This window comes from Diadema antillarum, unplaced genomic scaffold, assembly GCF_040938485.1.
Source record: "Diadema antillarum isolate AM-2024a unplaced genomic scaffold, OU_Dant_1.0 scf00000103, whole genome shotgun sequence".
Classification (NCBI taxonomy): domain Eukaryota; kingdom Metazoa; phylum Echinodermata; class Echinoidea; order Diadematoida; family Diadematidae; genus Diadema; species Diadema antillarum.
Window position 1 is genome coordinate 2416245 of NW_027270992.1, and position 26468 is coordinate 2442712.

General features: G+C 39.4%; 1 protein-coding gene and 1 non-coding gene across 2 annotated transcripts in view; one reads left to right on the forward strand and one right to left on the reverse strand.

Moving 5' to 3' along the window:
• The window catches only part of LOC139719011 (receptor-type tyrosine-protein phosphatase F-like), a 116446-nt gene that overhangs the window by 76466 nt on the left and 13512 nt on the right, over positions 1-26468 (reverse strand). The window lies entirely within an intron of this gene.
• Trnag-ucc (transfer RNA glycine (anticodon UCC)) lies at positions 19874-19945 on the forward strand. Its single transcript has one exon. It is a non-coding gene; the product is annotated as a tRNA-Gly (tRNA).

Sequence of the window (26468 nt, forward strand, 5' to 3'; positions counted from 1 at the left end):
GAATGACACACATGACACGTATTGCTTATAAAAATACTAGCAATTTTACGTAAATTCATATTCTAACGATGCCAATTTGCTTTAAAAATGATGGTGTATTCATAATTAGATCGACAAGAAAAGGTAACCACACAGAATACAAGTGCAAATGCAGTCTAAAGTATGAAAAATCCTTCATAATGTATTTCTGTAATCCTGAAGCATCTTGAGGACCAGCTCGCATCTATTCTTTGCTTATTTATTATTTTCAGGTGACCTCTACTGAACATCAGGGGCGAGTGTTCCGCTATGAACACATTGCAGAGTTCACAGAACCGGAACCAGCACCAGCACCAGCTCCAGGCCCTCCTACACAAGCTCCTCAGTCCAGATCGAAGAAGAGGTCTTCGCCAGTTTTGACAGCGTCACCTCGGAAGAATGTGCGAACAACAAAGGTCTCAAAAAAGGTGAGATGAAAATCCTATTATCTTCGTGACGTTTTTCAATTTATGTACAAGACAAAATCAACATTATTCTCAGTTTGAAAAGAGAACACGTTTGCATGAATGGTCCTACATGCGATCAACATAATTATCAAACAGTGATTATATGAACTTGTGAAGGAATTTAATCTTCAAATCAAATATCATTTTTTTTTCAACGATAACTATATATCATTTTGCCTTCATGTGCCTGTACCATACGTACATTGAAGGACTCAAGCACACGAGTATAACAGTTTCCAGTATACAAATGTATAGTGACGTGCGTTGAAATTGAGGATGCAACAAACTCTGTAAACTACTACATGTAGTAGCCCTATAACAAATGACGTCATGACCTCTTTTTTTTTTTTGTAACCAGATTCACTGTTAACCCTCTATTTCCCGATCTCATGTTTTGTGGGAAATCGCGACCTATTCTGTCATAACTTATAATATAGTGGTAGAGACAGAAATGAGAGTGTTAGGTCAGAAGAAAGATGTAAAAAAAATCCCTTTCAATCTGAATCTTTATTCCTCCGTCCATGTGTGCTCATGGTTATATCATGTAGTTTGCTTCTTCTCTGTCAATTACCGTGGCGAATTTTTTATTCTGATTACTCAAACTTCTGAAGTTAGGTGAAAGCTGCGTAATTTCTATACAAAACATGTGTAAAACAAAATGACGTTTCAGGTATTTTACAACGGAGTTCGGTTCTTAATTGTTTTATCTGATATATGAACATGTACATTGTATATAGGGATGGGTTAGGTGAAAGCTGCGTAATTTCTATACAAAACATGTGTAAAACAAAATGACGTTTCAGGTATTTTACAACGGAGTTCGGTTCTTAATTGTTTTATCTGATATATGAACATGTACATTGTATATAGGGATGGGTTGGGGCTTCAATGTTCCACACAGAATTCTGAATTTTATCTGTCATATTATAAACTGTGCAAATTTATCCCAAATCAGTGATAATGCTACCGTACCTGTATTTGGCAGATTTTAGATATTGTTTGTTCTATCTGTAAGGGCCTGGTTAGTACTTGCAAAGTTCCACACAGAATTTTGAAATTAATTTTGCTAATTTATACAACTTCATTCAAAATCAACGAAAAATGCTGTTACTCTTTCTTTTTGTTTGTATTTTTTACAAGGCCTGGCAGGGGCTTCAAAACTTCTACAAAGAAATGTGATAGTATTCATAACAGTATGCAATGTTTGCGAATTTGTCCTTAATGAATAAGAAAAAACAACTTATCTAATTTGCAGCTGATAACGATTTTATGTAGCTCACCAAAGCCAACGGCGCGAGTGAGCTTATCGCAACCGCATTTTGATCTGCTTGTATATACATTCGCACTTTCGGTGGGGATTGACGCACTGAGTATAAGTTATTAACTAACCGCTTATGCTTGTTTGTTTGTTTTCTCCTTTGTATCATCAACAGAAAGCATCAATGATCGGCGCGGAGCGGCCGCTTCTTCAAGGAACCGCTGAAGGCCCAATCACGTACGCACTCCCATCATCTCTAGACGATGTGATGGAGAAGGCAAGGCAAAGTCTTCGGGACCTTCGGTCTTCTCTCCCTCCACCAGCGGCATCCGCTCTGCCACCAGCTACCGCGACTTCTCCTCCTCTGGCCCCACTCCCTCCTCAACTAGCGTCCGCCACTCCAGCCCCATCGACCCCACCAGCCCCGCCGACACCACCAGCCCCACCGACCCCACCAGCCCCATCGACTCCTCCTCTGGCCCCACTCCCTCCTCAACTAGCGTCCGCCACTCCAGCTCCATCGACCCCACCAGCCCCGCCGACACCACCAGCCCCACCGACCCCACCAGCCCCATCGACTCCTCCTCGTCTGGCCCCACTCCCTCCTCAACTAGCGTCCGCCACTCCAGCTCCATCGACCCCACCAGCCCCGCCGACACCACCAGCCCCACCGACCCCACCAGCCCCACCGACCCCACCAGCCCCGCCGACTCCACCGACCCCTGACATGGTAACAGTTCTTGCGCGACTCGATGCGCTCGAGCGAGAAGTGAGAGAGCTTCGTGCATGGAAAGAGACGGAACTGAAGAGGAGGGAGAACAAGATGAAGAGAGCGAAGTCGAGAGCAGAGATCGGAAGTCGTCTGGAGCACGTCACTGTGGCAGGAGAGCGAGTGTTGAAAGTTCAACAGCACGTCGTGGACAGCATGCTGCCATTCGCTCCCTGCCACAGAGATGTGGCCAGACGACTAACGAACATGCTGTTTCTCGACGAGGAGCGTGTGGGGAGTAACGTCTCTGGGAGAAAGAACCCCGCTATGGACAGGGAGCGCATCAACGCGATCAGGGCAGCCGTCTTCGCCATCTGTCCGACAGCCGGCGAAACAGAGGAGGACGTGTGGAAAAGATGCGTGAAGGCTATCGACACTCAGAATCGCAACCTGAGACGCAAGTAAAACACTGTATTAGTGCAATGAGCCCGAAGTTCCACCGTGTGACACCCCCTATCATTAGTATCAAGATTGTTTACACTTGCATAAAGCCTTCCACAAAAAGTACAAAATTTACCAGTACATTTTTTTTTTTTTGCGATTTTGCGATTTTGAGTCGATCGCCTTCACCCGTTTCATCTACATCCTTATGTTACTTTCGTAGATTTCTGTTAAGCTGGACATACGGTGTATTAGTTCGCAAAGTTTTGCAGAAAATGTCAAGCTTTGCTATGTATATTGTATGGAAAATCTAAGGTTATATCTTTTTGATTTTGCGAATGTGTGAGTCAATTGCCTTCACACGTTCCACCTATACATGCGAACGTGCACAGAGTTCGTTCCACTGCCTGTGACTGACAGGTTCAAAGTCACTGTTTATTTGTTTTATACTTTGTACTTTCTATGTTCTAGTTGGATGTTCTTATGTACTGTCAAAGTCACTGTTTATTTGTCTTACTTTGTACTTTCTATGTATGTGCTTATGTACAATGTACTTTCTATTTTGCGAATTTGTGAGTCAATTGCTTTCACACGTTCCATCTATACATGCGAACGTGCACAGAGTTCGTTCCACCAGCATGTGACTGACAGGTTTAAAGTCACTGTTTATTTGTTTTACTTTGTACTTTCTATGTTCCGTTTTGTTTTATTTGATTAAAATTATTAATTTCTTGTATTTTGTTAAAGTGCAAATGGCATATTATGTACACATTTTATATAGGCAACTGTCAATAAAAAGGCGGTTTTTTTTTTATTTGCTGAAGAATAAAATAACAACGTTGTTATACATGAACACGAATGTTTCGACAGTGTCTTTTATTTTTAGTCTTGTATGAAATGGTATGTTTGTTACTAACTTTGGTGTGGCGATGTTACAAGCATTTTTGATCTATTGAAATGTTAATCCTTCCCCCTCCCCCCCCCCCATCAAAAAAACAAAAACAAAACAAAAACATGGTGTTGACGATATTAAAGATTAAGGTTACATGTATTTGGATTTGAAGACGGTATCATAAAAGTTTCATTCTATTGCTGCAACACACATACACTCACACACATACACACACATACATACAAGGTATACACGATAAATTCGTTGGATTGAAAAATAATCTAATAGACCATGAGGGACAAATCCAAATAAGATTATTAATTTCAAATCTAATTGATTTCATTTCTAAATCAATTAGACTAAAAATTGTAATCTTATTTGGATTTGTCCATCCTCATGGTTTTATTAGATTACTTTTAAATCCAACGATTTTAGAGTGCACTCACACTGTAAAAAGTCCGGTGTTAAATATGAAACACCAAGCTAGTGTTCAATTTTTGGTGCTCGAACACCTCCGGGTGTCATTTCAAAATGTTTACTCTTTTAATACACGTAAATCACCGAACAGAAAAAAAAAAGCTTGTCAACGTAATTTACTCATGCGACGTAACCCGTCTCCAGGACATCGAAATAAAATGTACAATGCTGTAACACTGACTGTACTTGCGGAAACTATTAACTCGCAAGCCGGGTTTAATATTAGCCCGGTAAGACTGTTCCAAAAAGGCATCCTCGATAAAGCAGAGGCTCCGTCAAAACGTTAGTTACGAGAGGGGATTGTTGCAAAAGTTTGAAATATACTTAGTTTAGATGAACATAAAAGCAATTTACGAGTAAGTATTTTTTTTTTTTGTCGAGAAGAAGCGAGCAAGAAAGAAAGAAAAGAAAGTTGCTACTGTAAACAGTCTATTTAGCCCGATCGCCAATATTTAGGCCTACACCTTAACAACACAGCATGAACGAATATACTACATGTACAAATGTATTGTGCATACACGTACGTATCTAAAATGGACAGTCTTTCTTAACATTTATGGCACCAGCCACGAGCCAGGACCCTTTTGCTTGGATTAAATCTTCCTTCGAACGTACGGTACTACTACTAGTACACGCTGTAATTCCCAAATAACTGTAGTCAAACGTAGTATTAAGTATAGGCCCTGATGCATGTTATGATGTACTATTACCGATACTGTATAGACTCCGCTGGTTTTTTAACAGAGCACCGAGTGTGAAGATCATGAGCGCATTAAAAAACAACAACGAACCAAAAAACAGTAGCCTAGCTAGAATGCTGGGCGCTAGTGTACTTTCGCACCTGTTTGTCAAATACTTGCATCTGAGTGAGATTCAAGTCCAGCAGAAATGGATTTTTCACCATTTTGTCACTTATGTTACTCGTTATAATCTCGATCACAGCTAACAATGTTACTCGCGCGCTCGGCGCTAATGCATTTGCACAGCTAATCTAGCTGTCTAGTCTGTACGTACGTGTAGGATGAACGGACAGTTCTTCTATGGTGTCCTTAAAAAGAAAATACTTTTTCCACCTTTCTCTTGTTTTCTACCGAGTCGCGGTATACAACCTATTGTGGCGATTTCAGTATTGGGGTTGGTCATACAGTGTATTTTGTGTGTGTTTGTTTGTGTGTTTTGTTTTATAGGGCCTATACAAAATTCTTGATTTACGTTAGTTTACCGTAATGTTGAATCAAGGTAAGTCAAGAATTGTGTACTTGATATTGACAAATGTAGAATATGTTGCTATAATTAAAAAATTGTGTTATTTTGCAATGAATTAATTTGTTTGTTTCTATGAAGAAGAAAGAAAAATAAAAGATTGACAAAGACAAAAAAGTGTGTGTGTGTGTGTGTTAATTGGTGTGAATGAAAGAGGATTGTGCAAACGTGGTGATAAGACAAGGGTGAAGAATATAAGGAAAGGGCTAGGAAAAGGGGGAAAGGAAATAAAAGGTACACTGTATCAAAAAAATTAAACCCTCAAAAAAAGTAAACAAAAGGTTAATGAAATAGAGAGTTCACTAAAAAATGATGGAAAGAAAGAAAGAAGAGAAACTTGCATCATAAAGGAAAGCAAGGGAGAGATGGATAAGTTTGAAAGAAAAGAGGAATGCAAAGAATTTATGAACAAAAAAAGATGAATCAAACCTGGATGAAAGCAAAGATGAATGTGAAGGTAAGAAAGAATTAAATACAGATTGAATGAGAAATAAAGGGAAAAAAGAGTGGAAAAATCATTAGAATGACATGTAAGAAAACTATATTGGAGAGGATAGAAAAAACCCTTGTGATTGGAGGGAAAAACAACCCATGGCTGAAACAAAAAGTAGGCAGAAAGTAGATCTACGGTTAAAAAGGAACACCTTCGAGAAAGAGAGAAGTCTAGGAGTAGGAAAATCACAAAGAAATGATTGCTAGGAAGGAAGGGGAATAGATTCTACCTGAAAATAAAAGAAGAAAGAAAAGAAAGAGAAAGATATAAGTGGCAGCCAGCATACACTCGCTCACACGTTAAACCGCTGCCATGAAGCTACAACCGCTAACGGAAAACTTGGCCGAGGGCAAGGAAAAAACAATTTTTAGCCTTTCAACGACACCATAGAAAAAGCCGCTGTATCGCTACTTGCTACATTTATTCAGACCAATTTGTAACTGTGCTTGCTCTCAGAGCAGCAATACCAGCGAATAGCGATCAAGATTTTCCAACGATTTTCAGACACTTGTTAACGCTAAAAAAGTGTAAAAATTTCGGCCAAAATTTCACTTATATTCGACTTTGGAGACTCAGATGGAAGTATTTTTGGTTACTAAATAAACAGGGTGAGTTTGTGTTTGTTTGGAGGTCGTTGGACAAACAGGTGCGAAAGTACAACTGTACACTAACTAACGTTAGCGCCTAAGAGGCTACGGGGTACGGTATACAGGGGAAGAAGGTACTGTACAGTGTACAAGCCTCGTGAGGACCGTTATAAAATGTCATAACAATATTAATACCGATGCATGTATGTAACGATATCTAACATTAGTAGGGCCCAGACTAGTAGTACATGTAGTAGCACATGAGACAGTGCTGACAGTAGGCGTACATGTACAAGGGAGTACTCAGTACATGTACTAACGTTTCGGAGCTACAAACAGAAACATCGGGCTTCACTTCCCTGTATATCAACCGCTGCATTACGGTGCGTGTGTTTTGTGTACACGTTTACTCGTTTGAACCTCCACTACGAATGCACCACTTCGTACTGTATCGCCGCATTTACGGCGCGTGTGATTTGTATACACGTTTACTCGTTTACTGCCGCCACGGTACGGTACCCGCAGTTACGTGTGTGGTGGTGATTATCTAGATCTCCGCTCGCTCGCTCGCGCTTGAGTGACTTTGCACTACAAACATGCAAAAAAGAGATGTGAGTGCTCGTTCGACGCGCGCGTCGCACATTACGGCGCGTGTGATTTGTGTACACGTTTACACGTTTACACGCAGTAGTGCCGACAACTCCGCTTCCCTTCGGGGACACTCGAAACGTGTAAGAGGAAGAAAACGCGGTTCTCCTTGAGCGCACAGAGTCTGAGCGCCGGCTGAATAAGGGAACTGAGAGAATTACACGTTTCGCTCCGACCATTCAATGAAACAATGAAACAGGTAAACGTGTAAACACTCAGGGCCGAGCGGTACTGTATTACCATCTACTGTATCTCCACTGATTGCAATAATGAATTTATCGAAACTGGCAACGTCAATGAAGAAACTCAAGAAGGAACGGAAGCGTTTGATATTCAATTCAATTCAATTCAATTCAATTCAATTCAATCAGGTTTATTCATTATACTGCCATGGCAGCCAAATGGCTGAATTGCGGAGTAGTACAACTGTATACACAATGAAATATAAAAAAGTCATTATTGCATGAAAACAATATATAATGGTCTGTGACACTGCATCTCAAAACAAACAAAAAGTCGCCAGACATGAATTTTTAGTTAAGGCCATATTCTGAAAGAGCAGACTTTAAGCTTTAAAATGATGTATAACTCAAATCAAATGGACTCTCCTAACCTATCTAAATATTGGAAAGAAAGCACAAACTCAGGAAAAGTGTGAACTGAGAAAAGAGGCTCTGAAGTACAGTGTCTATTCAAGCGCTTAATCTTTACCAGACCGTGCTGGCTGTGCGGTGAATGGGACAAAAAACAGGAAGTAAACCACCAGAGTAACAACAATGAAGGGATTATCAGATTAAACTGAAATTAAGCATGCCTCATTAACACATTCTGTCCATAATTAATGCCAACTTTCAAAGCAGTAGTACTATCCTTTCAAAAGTTATTAGAGTTGAAAGTGAAGAGTGTGGACAAGGTTTTTCAGAAGTGAAAAAGGGATTCTAAAGACACACCTAATCACACTATTCTACCAAAAATGTTCGAGATAAATTGCTAAAAAATACACTTTCCTGCCCGTTTTATGATACCAAATTTTAGCATAATGTAAAAGAAGACCCGTTCTTTCAGAAAATATGAAAAAGTCAAGTTCGGCTAGGTTGACCCATTTCACTTATTTTCAGTCCTCACGCAAAATCAGTGTGTGCGACTTTATGTTCGTTTTGAGGTGCACTGTCACATATACACTCGTACATATTATATTCATAGATAAAACTGTGAGGAAATAAGTTAACTTCACGCTGTAAGAATACATACTTAAACGGCAACAATCAACATGAATAAAAATATCAATCACTTATTTATCATTGACCATATCAAAAGTATAAATATTATTGCATCACTTATGAGTATCGGGTACATGGGTTGCTATTACATGGTGTACTAAAATATAACCTGAATCAAGTGATAAATATTAGCGCTCCTGTTATTCTGTATACCGTGTGCTTTGAATTGTGGCATAAACCAATCAAGTGCCAAGTGAAACACAAGGATGCACACACATACCCTCACAACACACACACACACACACACACGCACCCACGCCCACACACATATACACTTGTACATATTATATTCATAGATAAAACTGTGAGGAAATAACGCTGTAAGAATACCTACTTAAACGGCAACAATCAACATGAATAAAAATATCAATCACTTATTTATCATTGACCATATCAAAAGTATGAAAATTATTGCATCACTTATTAGTATCGGTTACATGGGTTGCTATTACGTGGTGTATATACTAAAATATAACCTGAACCAAGTGATAAATATTAGCGCTCCTGTTTGAATATTCCGTGTGCTTTGAATATGGCATGAACCAATCAAGTGAAAAGTGAAACACTAAGATGCACACACATACCCTCACAACACACACGCACACACGCACCCACGCTCACACACATATACACACGTACACACGCACATACACACAGACACGCCCACACACGTACACACACACACATTCACACATATACACTTACACACCCAAACGCACACAAATAAAGGGTAAATGACTTTCGGATGTGAATATATAATACAGAAGTACACTGTACATGAGAGCGGCAAAAAAATCCAGTTTGTTGAGTCTATAAACAAAGGTGTAAAAACTTTACAGCATCTTCAAAAAATACATCAGATTCATCTTCAATGTTGATGTTAACTTCAAATTGCACATGTTACATGTACATTGCATCAGAAGCTTGGAATCACTTGCAATCACTCCTACGGAGAAAAAAAAATACAAACACATAAATGGACATAGTAAATTCCGTGATTAAATCCATTCAGTTCGTGTTGCGGTAATAATAATACAACCATACAGAGCCACACCTACCGTGCGTATTTCAATTTATATGAACTTGTACTCGCATCCACTCATCTATATACAGGTATACATTTGTTCGATCTGGTACATACGTACAAACAGGCACATAGTAATTCATGCACACAGGCACACATGCCCATTATACACGCTCAAACACATTCACGCCCACACATACAAGACATAGTGTTCTGTACACATAAAAGGCATACACATACGCATATTGTACTTTTCCGAACATACAAGTATACGCATAGTATACCCAAGCAGTATACAACACAGACACACACGTACACCCAAAAGTACGACATAATAGTTTGCTTGTGCCCTGAGCATGCGCACAGTGGTGTAACACATGCATAATAATGATCAGTGCATTTAAATACACATGCTATGGGGTAACAGAAAATAAACAATTCGTGGTTAAAGGCGTAATTACGGCTGGTTGATGAGAGTAATAAAATAATATGGTATTGCGGAATCTCGGAGTCTATTTGTTCGGAATCTAAGTTGGGGGATAGGCTGGGTGTGTCTCGTTGTCCGTATGCTGGGATTTCGAGTTGGGAGTAGATGGCGAAGACCTGAGGTAGGAGCAGAAAGTTTCAAGGCAAATTTGCGGGAGAATGTAGTACGGCGGTGAGTTAGGGTAGGTAGGTTTACGAGGGGGAGAGCCTCGTCATAGGACGTATACTGCGAACCAAGTAGGATTCGGAGGGCTCGCTTCTGCACGGACTCTAGCTTGGAAGCTTGATCCTTTGTGATGCCGGCGTTCCAAACGGGAGTAGCGTACTCCATCACTGGCCTGACATAACACGTGTATATAGTTAATAGGTCACACAGTGGGAGCGCAAACTTTTTGAGTAGCCGTAGCATGTAGAGTTTGCGATTGGCGTTTTTCAACATTTCAAAAATGTGAGTATGCCACTTGAGATCTTTTTGGATATGGACACCGAGTAGTTACACACAATCCAGTTGGCGAAGGACTTCGTTGTTGATACAAACGAGTTGGGGTCGGGGTGGTTCCGCGAAAAACAAAACTCCATCGTGACACACTTCTTTGGATTTAGATTCATGTTATTCATACGAGACCATTCACAGAGATCATCGACGGCTTCTTGGATGAGAGGTCTTTGCTCGCTTTGGCGACATTCGACGAGCGTGAGGTTATCGACATATTTGTAGATACATCAGGGCAGGACTGCATTCTGGGCCGTCGAGACAGGCATCGTTAATCATGGCCAAGAAGATAATGGGACCGAGCTTGGTCCCCTGAGGCACACCTCCATGTGGTGAAATCCATTTCGATAACTGTTGGAAGTATCGGACACACTGCTTCCGGTCACTTAGAAAATTAGCTATCAATTGCACTACACATGGGCGGACATTCATTGCTGGAAGCTTTTGTATCGCAATACCATGATCGATGTGATCGAACACCTTTGCGAAGTCGGTGAGGACTATTGTAGATGAAGATTTAGGCTTATCAGCGTTGAGGTAAAGCTCATGTAGAAGACTCACTGGGCAATGAGATGTCGACATGCCTCGTCGATTACCAAATTGATGGCTGTCAAGGGATGGTTTCATGTCATCTAGGGTCCATTTTGCGATGAAGCCCTCTGCTAGTTTGGCAAAGTGATCTGTGAGAGAGATCGGTCTAATACCATCGATTGTTGCTGCCGATGTTTTCGGCACAGGGGTAATGATTGCTCTCTTCCAGACGTCAGGAAATATGCCTTCGCCAAATGCGCAGTTGAGAACCTTGGTCAAGGGACAACTCAGTTCGTAAGCAAATTCTTTGATGAGACGGGCCGAAATACCATCTGCTCCACCGGATCGCGATTGTTTGATCGATTTGAGTTCGCGATACACCTCCCATGGTTGTATGAGTGGCACGGGGTGACGAGATGGTAGATACGCTGGGAGTCGGCTGGGGTTAATTGGTATGAGGTCTGCAGAATATGAGGCGAATCGGTAATTGATGCGTTGAGAGATCTCGATATAGTTCTCTGGGTCGACACCAGGTACAATGATTCGAGTTGACTGGATTTTACCTGACGTCATCGAACGTATGTACCACGATACCACGCAGCTGGGTTGCTAGTTTTCAAGTTTTGAATCTTTGTCAAGTAGAAATAAAAGTGCCTTTCGCAGTGGCTATTTCTCGGGAGACTTTATTTACTGTAGTGTTTGTAGACAGCAGAGTTGCCACAGCTGAATGCTCTTTGTCTGAACTTAATCATCGCTTTGATCTTAGGTGTCATCCAGTCTTTGTCTGTTGGGTGCAACTTGACTCTGCGTATGGGGAAGTATTTCTCAATGGCCGTGTGCAGCGTAGCGTAGAAATTGGCGCATTGTTCAGATACGCTGTCGTCAGTGTTTATCTCCTGCCAGTCATGGCTAGAGATCCATTGACAGAAAGCTCTGATGCTGCTGTCTTTCATTGGACGTGTCATCCGTGTTTAGTGAGCTGTTTGAGGGAGGGGTTGGCTCGCGAGAGGTCCATCAAACGCTCGAGTGATCGCTTCGTCCAAGAGGTGTGAGAATGTGCGGATCATTGTACATGGCGTGAACATTTGTGACGATCTTGTCAAGAATGCGCTCACCTCTTGTTGGTCTATCAACAACTTGTCGAAAGTTCACGTCGCAGAGAAATGGGCTCAAATCCAGTTGATTAAAACCACCAAGCATGACAATAGCTGCATCTGGATGTTTGGTCAGTATTTGGTCCACCGCAGTTTGCATATGATCGATCAACTGGGCAGCCATTTCTCTGTCCGGTTGCGGGTAGTAGATGATGGCGACAAATATGGAAGATATTTCTCGCGGTCGACGGCAGGGCTTAATTTGTAACCACAGCACTTCCAGGGGTTCAGGGAGGTGGATGAACGAAACAGCCGTGGGGTTTAGTTCACGTTTGATGTAAAGGGCCACACCGCCACCTTGTCGGGCTTGTCTACATTTTGAAAATAATTCATAGTCCGGTAACGAAACAAATTCTGATGGCAAATCGTGTGTGAACCATGTCTCGCTGACGGCTATGACGTCTGCACGTAGGGTGGAAGTAGTGATATATAGGTCATCAAGTTTGTTAAGCAATGATTGAGCGTTACATAAATAGAAAGATGGAAGAGTGTGGTCAACTGTCTTACTGGTCAATCGAACAGGTGCGAGATTTTGTGTCCTATGAAGGGATGATTTCGGCCGGTGAGCATGTGCACGGTGACAATTGTTCAAGACACAAATTTTTCGTCTGGTGTGGGTACCGCCACGTCTTCCACGACGTCTATAAATACCACATTCATGTGCAGCAAAGTAGAAATCTCTAGGCAGTTGTAATTTGGCTGAGGTTTTTAGTCTGTAGAGTTCCGCAACTGTGTATTTGTAAATACTTTGAGTTGAACTTACTCTTTGTGAGCGCTCCATCATGACCGCTACCGTGTGATGACTGTGGCTCACCACTGGTTGCACTGAAGCGTCGGGCAAGTGGTTCAGCGTGCTCCCGCACAACAGTGACATGAGAGTCGGGATGGCAAGCAGTTGGCAAGAAGACATTTCGAACATGAGATAATGTACATCAAATGTGGCACAGTTTACACACAAAGTCTGACAAATTCTGTCACTTCAGTGCAGCAAACTGAAATCGTGAAACAAATGGATGGAAAAGGGTGAAAAAAGTCCAAAATCCCTCACGGAGCGATAGCGGCGTCAGCTCATGACAACGCCCTCAAACACATGCACACATTGTGGATATTCGGTTGTGGCAACACCAATGGAGAGGTGTGCACGCTAAACCGGGGACGATGCTAGGCAGGCTAATTTTTAACAAGGGGTATCAAGTGGTGGTAATAAAAGTCGTTGTCGAAAGAGATACAGTAATTATTCAATAATTTCAATTTCAACTAGACTTGGAATTTGCAAACACTGACAAATTAGGAGATCCGATCTATTCGGAAATCAATGATTTGAGTCCTGATACCAATAGGCATGACCATACCGGTTTCATTTGTGTTGAGGGGACATTGGCCGTATGATGTTTGGATTCTCATTTAGAAAAGGGAGTCAGACCTACCATCTTTGGTACCGAATTCCGCATACACTAACTATACAGAATGAAATATATTTTACCTTAGACCTCACTTTGCACACCCAAGATGACATCTGAGCAAAAAGTGGTTATTTTGCGAAATGATTCTTGTAACATAGTCTTTGCTTGTGCAAAATATGGGAAAGATAAGACATGTATTCACCAAGATACAGGATGAAACATTTATGACCTTTGACCCTAATTTATATACCCAGGATGGTGTCCGATCAAGTAGTTGTTATTTTATGAAATAATGTGCGTGACATGAACTAAACATGTTCAAAATATTTGGCTGATAGGCCCTGTTTTTCTTGAGTTATTGCAAAGAAAGTTGCGAAAAGAAAGGAATATGAAAATATATCGAAGCTACGCTTTAATTCAATTTTAGCCAAGTTTTTCGACAGTTTTTCGACGTGATTTCGACGTCGTATGAAAAAACGAAGGACACTTTAGAGATAGCGCAAAGTCTCAGCTACAACATATTAAAATCTAGGAGAAATTCACCGAAGGGTAAGTGAGCTAGCGCTCGATAAAGACAATCATGTAAATTTTCACATCTAGAAAAAATTCCCTCCTATAGAGATAACACGTCATAACGAAGATACAGAAAGAAGTACATAGAAGAGATTATAATCCAACGTTTCCCTAAAAAGTAGCTTCAGTTGGACGGTTATTGTGCTTGGTGACATAATATCAGCCCACCCTCTCCACCACCACCACCACTCATCTCTCTCTTCTCACTCACTCTCTCTCTCTCTCTCTCTCTCTCTCGCTCTCCTCCAAATCCCCAAGCTATAGCATGAAATTGTTTTTGAATAGCAATCCTTCGAGTATTGTGTAACTTTCTCCTTTTGGATACCAAGTATCCATCAAGTTGCATTTATCATTAGCAACCTTTACACAAACATAATTATGTTAAAGGATGATTTATCCTCTTCTTATTTTTGTTGTTCGTTTTGTTTTGCTTTGTTTATGCTTTTGCGTTTGTTTTTGTCTTTTTGTTTTTTGCTGTCTTAACTATTTTCGGCTATCTTAGTTCATGTTTTCTGAGAGTTGCTGATAGTTGTTCACTTAATTTAATCATTTCCAACTCCAAATACCTACTCCATCATGATGTGTCATCAACAATGTTTGTCAAAGTGTACTGGACTTTGATACGCACCGGTACCAGAATGCGTTATCTTAGCAATTGTCTGTGAAAACAAACAGTAAGGATTATAAATATGAAATAAATAATGTGTGTTAACAGCTTATGGGTTCATCTTGTAGGCATCATGAAATGAAGATATTCTCCTTGTTCGACACATATTCAATGTACCCATATCATTTTACAAATATGCTATCAAAATATGGTCAACATTGCTATTCTAAATCAGGTAAACTGTCTAAGCCCTTAACATGACTTAAATAGAAGAATTTCTAACCATCTTCAATTTCATTTCATGAATCAGATAAGCGTTGGAAAATAACAATCATTCGTATATACACAATATGTACAGGTTTTATTATTTAAAAAAGTATTTCAGCGAACAATACAATAGAACAAACAGAGTGGATTATTATAAGGAAAACTGAAATATGACGTATCAGTAAAAGTCTATAAGGCTTGACAGGTAGACACACCCATTATTTATGACGTAAAAATGAGTACAGCAGAAAATTACTCAATCCGTCTTTGTGTGCAAAAGTATGTGTGAATGTGAGTGTATGTAGGATGTTTAACAGGATGTTGTGTTAAACATAAAAAGACAAAAGATGAAACTTATACTTAGTTTTAAATGAGTTCAGAGATTGAATATTTCGTAACGACGGAGGCTGAGAATTCCACATAATTATTTGGCCCAATATACCAAACTGATTTATACAGGTAATGGGAAGTTACTCTAGATTTGTGAAATAGTTGTCCACTTCTAGTATCATAATTGTGTACCTCCAAATTTAAAGAAACATTTCCATTAGACACTCCGGTAATGTACTGGAAAAATAACGATGCATAATCATGCAAATACTTAATTTGTCAATATCATAGATATTGCAGTGTTCAAACTATAGAATAACGGCATAGATTGATCATAACATTCGGCATTTGAACAGGTACGCAGAACTAGTTTTTGAAGACGATGCAGTTTCCTGAGTTTGGACGGGTATGCAGTGGCCCACTCGGTGTTGCAATACATAATGTATGGAAGAATAAATGCATTGTACATCATAAACAAAATACGAAGGGGGACAAAATGCTTAATATGTTGAAGTATACCAATGATCCTGGATACTTTCGAACTGACATAATTGATATGAAAATCCAAGTCAAAATGTTGATCTAATATTACTCTCACGTATGTTACTACTGAGCAGTGGTCGATTTCAGTAAAATTTATATACAATGATATATTATCATAATTTCCACTCAAATTTTGCGAATTATGAAATACAACATATATTGTTTTGAGAACTTTCAAATTACAAGGAAGCCAAGTCGAAGGTGTTGAAGACCTTCGATAAATCCATGAATATTGCTATTCTATTGCATGTTTATTCTTATCTATAAGATTTAATACCCGATCATATAAATCAATTATGGCGAACTCATTGGAATATTGAGAACGGAAACCATACTGATTAAATCGGCTTCAAAAACAAAGAATATAATTCTGATTAAGAAAAGTGTAAAACCTATCAAATGCTATTCTTTCCAATATTTTTGCAAAAACCGTTAGTACTGATATAGGTGTGTGTGTGTGTGTGGGGGGGGGGGGGTTATTACAATCATTGTTGTCTCCTTTCTTAAACACAGGGATAACTTTAGCAGTTTTCATACTGGACGGAAATACACCTTTTTCGAGAGATGTACAAATGGCTTAATCACAATTGTGATATGTTATTCTACAATGGAAGCAGGTATGTTATCAAAACCATCACTGTTGTCATCATCAATTTTGTGAACAATATCAATATATTTCTGATTTTCATCATGTAAAAGTTAGCAGCAATGTGTTCATCGGTTGAAAATGTGACGTGCTATATTTTTGTTTGTGTCTTCGCAGTGCAGTTTTCTTGAAGGTGCAATTAAGACTAATGAAGGCATTAATGTAAAGCTTGCACTTTATATGCATCTGAATCCATTCAAAATTCATAATGATTAAGGTACTGCAATCAGTTTTATAGTAAAAGCAAATCTCTCAAACATTGGTACACATTTTTGACCCTGATATGCACTAGTCCATGACACATTTGAAGTGTCCCAAATTCGATTGTTGTGGTACCGGTAAAAACATAACAAAAATACAGAATGAATCTTGAGCATCAGAAACGGGGCAGGAATCACTTTGAAGTTGGGTGGCCGGGCAGGGCATTCAGGTGATTGGTCGGTCCGTTGGTCAGTTCATTGAAAAATATAGTGGATCAAACTACTCTCAAATTTTGAATACTTTATGTTAGTAAACCTAAGATTTGGCATGTGTAACCGCTGTGAAATTGTAGGCAGACATGTAAGACACATTTATTCCCTTGCTGCTGACTAACACATTGCCATGATAATGACAAATTATAATGAAAATCAAACCAATATGCTGTGGATTAATAGGCCTACAGTGTAGTTGTGTAAGACACCTTATGTGTGAGCGTCAAGATTTGTGTTGTCATTGCAACGATATTTGTGTATACAAATCATTAATAAGTTTGAGTGTAGAGCACTTTGTGCACAGCGGTGATTTTTTTCCCCAAGCTGTACTCACTGTGATACGATGTTAAGCCATGGAAGACAAAATATTTTTTGAGGTCGAGTTGAGGAATAGAAAGTACCATTTTAAGGTGGGGTATACATTATTTTTAGTGATATTTCTGGTTTCGTTTACTAGTTTCATTGAAGCGCCATAAAAAATGGATTTTTTAATAAAGTAATGCCAAGAATAGTACAGTTAATCTATATAGAATGCATTATAATGATGTGCTTCGTATGTATTACGTAACCTCTTTTACGGACCTCAATGATTTTATGGTTGACGGGAATCGAATGTGAAAGTTCTCATGTGCTTGTTACCAACATGAATTATAGAATTTAAGCTTCGACAACGAAATACGATGCAATAAAGAGGGTAAACAAGACATACGGCAGAAGTCTTTTTTCTATCATACGCTTAGCATTCGCCACAAATTGTAAATAAAACTTATGATATTTGGTACTTGATGTTTGCAGCATTTGAAAGAAGCAGTAAAAATAAAATTATATCCCATATTACGATGATACCGACAATGGTGATGTCCACTGTTTTTTTTTGTCTAGTTTTGTATGAATTCTTCATAATACGCTAATTTTCGGATATAGTCGCTCTGTCAATTATTTGGGTGCTGTTCGTTATTCCAAAGGATCATTATTCCGAAGGTTCGTTAATCCGAAACACACAAATTCCCTATACCTAGAGGTTCGTTCATCCGAAAATGAAAAAGGGTTCGTTTAATCCAAACATTTGTGGCGTTATTCTGAAGGTTCGTTAATTCGAAAATGAAATAGGGTTCGCTATTCCGAAGGCTCGTTTATCCGAAAATGAAATAGAGCTTGTTATTCCTAAGGTTCGTTGATCCGAAATGATATAGGGTCCGTAACGAACCTTCGGAATAATAAGCTTTGTTTCATTTTCGGATTAACAAACCGTCTGAATAACGAACCTTCGGAATAACGAACTGTAACCAATTATTTATACGTTTAGAGGTCCGGGGTTTCAGTTCATTTATTTTCTTTCGTAAGTTCACAAGTCAAAATGATTTCGCGATCACTGAGTTGCAATGATTTTAGCCACACGCGACCGTTTTGTAGTCGAATATGGAATTTGCAGAAAGCGCTCCAAATTTCCAAAGTGGTGATTCAATTTTGCGAGAGACGGAGATGTGATAACCCATCGCTTCAATTGAACACTCTACTTTGTTCAGGAGCAGGGTATTTCGACCAATAAAAGCATGAAATGTTCTTGTCCATCTCATATTGATGTAATAAAATGTTTCCATGCTGCTAGTAATATGCACTTTTCGTGCCTGTGTATTTTTTACATGTCTATCTCTGCATTTAGGTAAATCTACATGCATTCATTCCTTTAGACTTCGTGAAATCGCATTGCAGCATTTTGCATATTTATAAACGATTGCAGTCAGTAAGTGCTCGTTTCCTTTAAAGATTATGCTTATTGAATGAATATAGTACTCCATTTTCTGTCTTTTATCGGAGGATGATTGGTATACACAATAAAACAAATATTGATTTACACTCTTGGCGTAAGAGAGGATTATTTCAGCAGAATTAGCCTTCTGTTATGAGAGGTTGAAGAATGTCGGGAGAATTGTCGTTTATTTCAGCACATATATTATTGTCTTTTCCTTATTTTCTGAAGTGATGTAATGATCATGATTCAGACCTTCAAGCCTGTGTGGCATGTGCTCGCCGTTCTTCCACGGTCATGTCGGCTTCCTCTATCTGCTGCCGGTTGGCCAACCTTTTTGCTGCTAAATTGAATGAACTTTTCCGACGAACTCGGAAATGCTCACCTCAACCCTGTTTGAAAAAAAACGCTTTCTCACATTGAGAGGAATTTGAATTATCGATGTGCATTCTAATTTGAATTGTTTAATGCTACATTTTTGAAGTGTTAGGATAAAGTGAAAAGTGAAAGAAGAACATGCTGAATGAACATTATCATGGAGCTATCTTTTTTGTCGGCGATTTTGAATTAGTTGTAACCATGATATTGGAAGACAAACGTACACACACGAAAAAGACTGCAAAATCTGTGCGTGATGTTGTACCATTTTGCACACTCAAATATGCCGTTTGTTCTTCTTTTGTAATCCATTTACCTCGATTAGTGCGCCTTAATTTTATCTCATTACATCTCATCACTTTCCTTTCCAGCTATCCACTTCTTTATTCCCATCTACAAACGTGTAGATTGAATATTATCATTTATGGTGATGATCACTTCTCCAAGATACTATGCCCATAATATATATATATATATATATATATATATATATATATATATACATTCTTTCGCAAAAACATTATCCCAATTCACCGCTACGTGAATCTCATTGCAGATCCAGCTGAGGCACGCGGCTGGTTGTTACTCATAACTCTCTGCCCAAAAAAGGAAAGTGCGCATAAAGAGTTAATGGGTTGGTCCGTCGGGTATTGAAGCTTGGGTCTGCCTTCATCGCTATGACGTCTCCGTGGCCGAGCGGTTAAGGCGTTGGCGTTCCATGCCAAAGACCCGGGTTCGATCCCCGGCGGAGACCAATTTTTCAACTCTTGCGCTTTTCCAAAAAGGAGGAACAGTAAGAGGAATAATGATGTCAAAGCTACACACCGATTTGTCCTTCCTTTCTCATATCTCATATATATATATATATATATATATATATATATATATATACATATATATATATGTATAAATTATATATAAATTATGTATATATTACATATATACATGTATATATATATATATATATAATTATGAAAAGAAAGATATTATCAAAGGCAAACCTCATCTTGTATAATTTTACATTACGTTTGCAAAAGTCTGTTTGGATTATCTACCCTCCATCAAACAAAATTTAGATGGCCAACTTATTCCTCTCTCCTTTTTTTTCTTCTCATCGTGTAGACTCCCCTTTTTCATCGGAAGAGCTCATACATGTTCTGTCAACTGGTTTGAACAGGACTGGTGTTTTATTCTTAGTTTTTTTCTATATAAGTTATAACGATACTCATTTCGGTTGGTGATGACTTTTTGTATATATTATGTCTTGTATCACCGTGATACATCGCGTAATAGTTAAGATATCTTTCCGACAATACGCTGAAGTTGTAAGCGAATCGTGAGATCGCTCAGAAAAATGACAGCATCAAACCCCCGATAATAAACTCATAAATTCACTCGGTGATCTTTTTTATGCATCTCATGAAAACGTAAGTCGCATGGTCGAAATTTGTAGGCAGTCACGATGGATCATTTCAGGAAGCAAACTTCTTTATACAGACTTCATCGTCTGTTGATGGCAGGTATCGCGCAAGCGTGGATTATGCAGTTTTAGTCGTCATTATGTCTCAAAGAAAGCTAGAAAGATGCAAATATCTATTTGAATCTATATTTATTTGAATATTGAATATTTTGGGCTCCTGTCAGCTTTATGGGAATTACTGAAACTGAACCAAGAAACAAACTCAAGTGGACGTTATTCTATTACGAAAATCGACTTTGATAAATCGGTACCACCAATTCTACTCATAATATTACATAATGGTGATGGTTTGCCTAGTGTTGAAATAAAGCCACGTGTCTCTGTTACAGGCATGCAAGCTTTGTACTTGGATACTAGTAGCGGAGACAAACCAGGCGTCACAGCTTTTCAAACGTTGTATCTTATATACAATGAATAATCTTTTCCTACTTTTTCCAAAATTCCTTGACTAGCTATGGTAAGGAATTTTGTGAACAATAGGAAGTCAAGAGTGGGTTCGTGTGCTTTTGGTATCGCGACAATGCCAAATTTACTCGCCGTGTCTTATAGTCGTGTAAATGGAAATACGCAAGGCTGTATACAATCCTCCGATCGATCGCTTTTCATCGAAAGACTTTGAAGGCTTGTGATCAACGGATTACAGTTTCCATGAAAGATTGCCTCCGTGAATCAGTAAATTCGAAACAATAATGTAGTAAATATTTGCGACACCCTCTCCATGGCATGGTGTCCAATAATAAAAGGTGCTATAAGCCAGTTCGTAATTAGCTCATGTGCACGTTGGTACAAATGACCTTTCTATTTTCTTAGTTGGTTAAGCATTTCACTCATATTCAAAGCAACATAATGCGTACCGATGAGTTTGCCCTGCGTAATAATTTATGAAATTCGTATTAAACAAAAAATGGTCTTGCATTGCGAGATCAGGTGATCTGCATGGTCCGTCAAATAACCCTCGGGGAAGCATACATTTCTTTGTTTTGTATTGAATGTATTAAAACATGTTTATATTCTTATTGCCAAATACCAGGTTAGCAGTCAGGTGGATGTAATGGCAAGGATCATGTAAAAGGATTGCATGAATAATCATGATATGACAGATTCTTATCTCCGTGAATAATAAAACCATCGTGTGTTTGGGTACTGATGACCTTTTTCTGCTCATGCGCAAAGTAGAACTACGAACTGGCTTATTCATTTGAGTTGACGAGGGAGCGTAAATTGACAATCGTACAGTACATGAAGTTCAAACCGCGCGCGCGAACCCAGTATCAAACGGCAGTGACATTATTATTCATGAGCGGTCGTTATTCACCCAATGAGAAAGCGGATTCCTACACCGCATACACAGCAATTTGATAATTGGGTAAAGCGGGACCGTATTAAAGTCACACCCCCTTACTAACCCTGGGTTCGGGATCGATTTTGGAAAACCTGTCCGTCTGTGGGGTGTTCGCTCGCCAAAGCAAACCGTCCTATTAAAACGAGTTAAGATCTTATCACCATAAAGATACTATCTGCCAAATTTGGTGAATATCCGTCATAGATTTTACAAGAACATGCAGAAATTGTGGAAAATCCCCTGGATCCGTCATAATCACACCTACAATTTTAGCAATTTGTGTCTTTATAGCATTAACGTAATTCTATCTTCTACGCGTTTACCAATTTCCCGTTGATGAAATTTGCACATTTTCTGTAATATCTTTTATTGGACGATTAAAATGAATGGAATTGAATTGAATCGAATTGAATTGAATTTCCCGTCGTTTGCACATTTTCCGGCAAGACGTTTGCACATTTCCCGGCGTTTGCACATTTCCCGGCTCGAAATGGGTGTGAGCGCCACTCTGGGTGAGTACAAGCGAAGGCGAGTCGACCTAGAAATTTTTTTTTCACTAAAATACTTCCTCTTCCTTCGTTTTTGTTTTTTTCACGGAAATTTCTCAACAAAATGCACCTTACCATAAACGCTGTCTACACAAGAAAAAGCTCGGTGACCGAGATTTTCAGAGCAGGGTAAATACTGCGAAATATTGCTTGGCAGCATCAGAAAATAGAACGGAATTGCTTTTAAATCTTGATAAATCTTTCTTTCATACATCATTCGACTAATCGATGTCATTTGTGTGCCAAAAATGAGTTTCATTCTTTAAAAATCTGTACCAAGTAAATATGGGTCGAGTTGTCCAATCGGAAACCCAACCCCGGACAACTCGACCAGGTCGAGCTGTCAGGGTCGAGTTGTCCAACCCCCAATCATAAATGATCAATATGTTAAGCCATACTACACGAGTATGGTGTTTTATAACAGCCATAAAATGTTGACCCTCTTACGGGACTAGGTTGGTAAGAGGGTCGACCATCACAACAATAGTCCAACTTATTTGTAAAGGCCCCCTCACACCTGAGCGAATTGCCTGAAATATGATTTGCGATGGCCGGCGAAAGGCATTTTTGGAAAAATCGTTTTCAATGGTAATTGATAGTAAGTCATATTTACCCTTCGTGTTTGGGTTCGTACACCTTCTGAACTAACAGTTGCGATTATTCAAATTCGCACGGGATTTTTGAACATGTTTAAAATTTCCCGACGAATTGAAAAATCGTCTGTCATTCGCGTCTCTTATTTAGTCTGCGGTAATCGTTCGTTTATCGTTCGTGTGCTATTGTCACGCATAGTCCCTCATCGCGCTTTTGCCAAGGTGGACCGATCTCGAAAGAACTCTAAACGAAGCAACACGATGACTAAATATGACTTGCGCATAGAAACGAAGATACTATGACACACGTATTTTCGCTTGCCATCTTCTATGCGAAGGGAAACTAAGATTGACTTTTACTAAATTTGAAAGGCGATGCATACACGAAGGCAAGTCTAAGAGATACTATGACAAACTATGGATTGCGAAGTGATACGAATACGAGCGAATGACCTGACGAAAAAAATTGGCGAATGCTGAGCTGCTCTATGTGACCAGCCACTCACTACGCAACTCATATATTTTTATAAACATTCCACCTGAAAGTTTCAAAGTATCTTCAGAAAAATGGAAGATGCAGCCCGCCTCAGAGTCCAGTATTTGCTGGCAATGGCTCAGAATGATATTATACATCAGCAGCTGAACCTACACCAGTTCATCAGAGGCCGCTTCAGATGGAGACGAGGCTTCAGACGACGTCGTATCTGGAGAAGGACGTGGCTGAACCCTGCCAGAAGAAGGGCTTTTGGAATCTACGACCAGCTGTTGGTTGAGCTCCGAAGAGCAGACCCTTCGACTTTCAAGAAATTTCTCTGCATGCCCCCTGAACTCTACGATGAAATCCTGGAAAGGGTCAGAGGAAGAATCAGGAGGCAGTACACCTGGTACAGGGAGCCGCTGGAAGAAGGTCTCAAGTTGGCAGCCACTCTCCGTCATCTTGTGTCTGGCACCAAGTACTCCGACATGCAGTATGGGTGGAGGGTGCCTGAAAACGCCCTATCTGTAGTGGCCAGGGAAGTGTGTCAGGCCATATGTGACGAGTATGCAGATGAAGTCATGACAGCCCCTTCAACCCCTGATGGATGGAAACAACTTGCTGGAGGTGGATTCTACAAGCGGTGGAATTTTCCCCACTGTGTGGCAGCTATTGATGGCAAGCATGTGGCCATCAGAAAGCCTCCTCTGTCCGGCTCGCTATGCTGCAACTACATGGGCTTTTTAGTATAATCCTGTTGGCTATAGTGGACAGTGACTACAAATTTATCTGGTGCGATGTTGGTGGTAGGTATGATACAATAGGGGAAAGGGGGTAGGTCGAGTCAATTTAGGGATACGTCAGATTTGGTATCACCTCACTTCCATTGTTACTGTTTCAATATCTATTTTTTTTTTTTGCTAAAATGATAGCAATTGGGGCAATTCATTTCAGTTTTTGCTTGATACCCTTTTTCTTCTTCAAAAACGTGCTTTAAGAATAATTAATAATATTGGATATTTATTTCACACAAATGATCTTTTGTGTAGAAGCAAAAATCTGAAACTGATTGATTGATTTCATTATTATTATCATTATTATTATTATTATTATTATTATTTTATTTGGCAGAAAACATGCAATACATAATCAATTACAAAGCTCAAAACAATCAATCAATACAATAACATAAAAATACCGTAACACTGAATGCACCTGACAGGGCTGCCAGGCGTTGGGCAAGTTAACTAAATAACTGTAGTCCGCGGACCGCCCTAACCTATATCCCTTCCAGATGCATCCAGCGTTACAGATTTATGTGCCACTGATTATCATAAAATATTCATAACTGTACTTTTTAAAATCTCTTGCAAAAAAATACAAACTATATAAAAATTTGTTTCATTATAATGTTGGTATTTTTATGTATAAATTTTCAATTGATGAGCTTCCTGACATTTTCGCACTTATGTTCATAAGAAATAACTCTTTTCATATCTATCCAACTCGTCATCGTGATGACTATTACCTTCACTGCAAAAAGTCCGGTGTTAAATAGTGAACACCGAGCTGGTGTTAAATTTTCGGTGCTCATTTATGGTGTTAAATTAACACCTCCGGGTGTCATTTCCAAATATAAAACTGTTTTTGAAGAGTTTCTTAGTAACTGCACTTCTTGTTGATTTTTAATCTAAACAAGACGATCAAGAATTTTACATTAAAATACTAGATTTTTGAAAAATGTGAAAATAAATTTACACCACAGTAACACCAGCTGGTGTGGTCTCTTATTGAAGCTGGACGGGTGTTAAACCATTGATATTAACACCAACAAATATCAAATCAACACCATGTGGTGACATTTTTGAATTAACACCAGTATAGTGTCAAAATAACACCAGGTACAGTGTCAAATTAACACCACGAAGTGTCAGGTGAACACTTTTCAGCACCATCACAGTGCATTTTCTACACCTGTGGGTGTGGTCCTCTATTGAAGTTTGATCGGTGTTAGATTTAACACCCATGGTGTAAATCTAACACCGATGTTTTACAGTGTTCCACGTACTCGCACAATTTTTGCGAAAAAAACCATTAATGTTTACAGTGCCAAAAATACTGGAATCTTCCGGCTGATTTTACTGTTTATCTTTGACATCCTTTAAATGTAAATGTTGCGTAGATGATTTCTCTGGCCGCACTGAAATCTGGACTGACCTGGGGGGTGTTTCATGAAACTTTTTGTCAGTGATTTACACTGACAACTGTTAAAAGCTACTGAAATCCTTGCGTCTGATTGGCTGATAGCAAATTTGTCGGTGAAAACCTCCGACGAACTCTTTGATGAAACCCCCCTGGTCGCTTTTATACTCCCCGAGGAGCGCACACACACGTACGAGAACGCCTGATCTATATTCTTTTGTCTTCGTTTCCAATCGCACGCCATATCAAACCATTGCTCATTGTTCGTTCGTGTTATCGGGTCATATCAACCCTTCGCTCGCCTTCGGCCGCAATTTACTCAAAGAAGTAAACCGAAAAATCGCTATCCTTCGCATGTCATATTCATCCTTCGCTTACCGTTCGTTAATCATATTTGACTTTAGTTTATAATCGGATGATTTGAAGGCAATTTTATTTGAAATCGTTGAATTCGCGCGCATTTCGTGCGTTTTTCCCATTCGTCCCCCTTCGTCCCCCTACATTCGCTCAGGTGTGAGGGGGCTTTAACTCTCAGGAAATAGTCATAATACACATGTCCCTAGATTGGTCACAAGTCGATTTCCCTCTCAAACTGAATACTCATGAACTAATTACATAAATGATATGCAGCTTCATT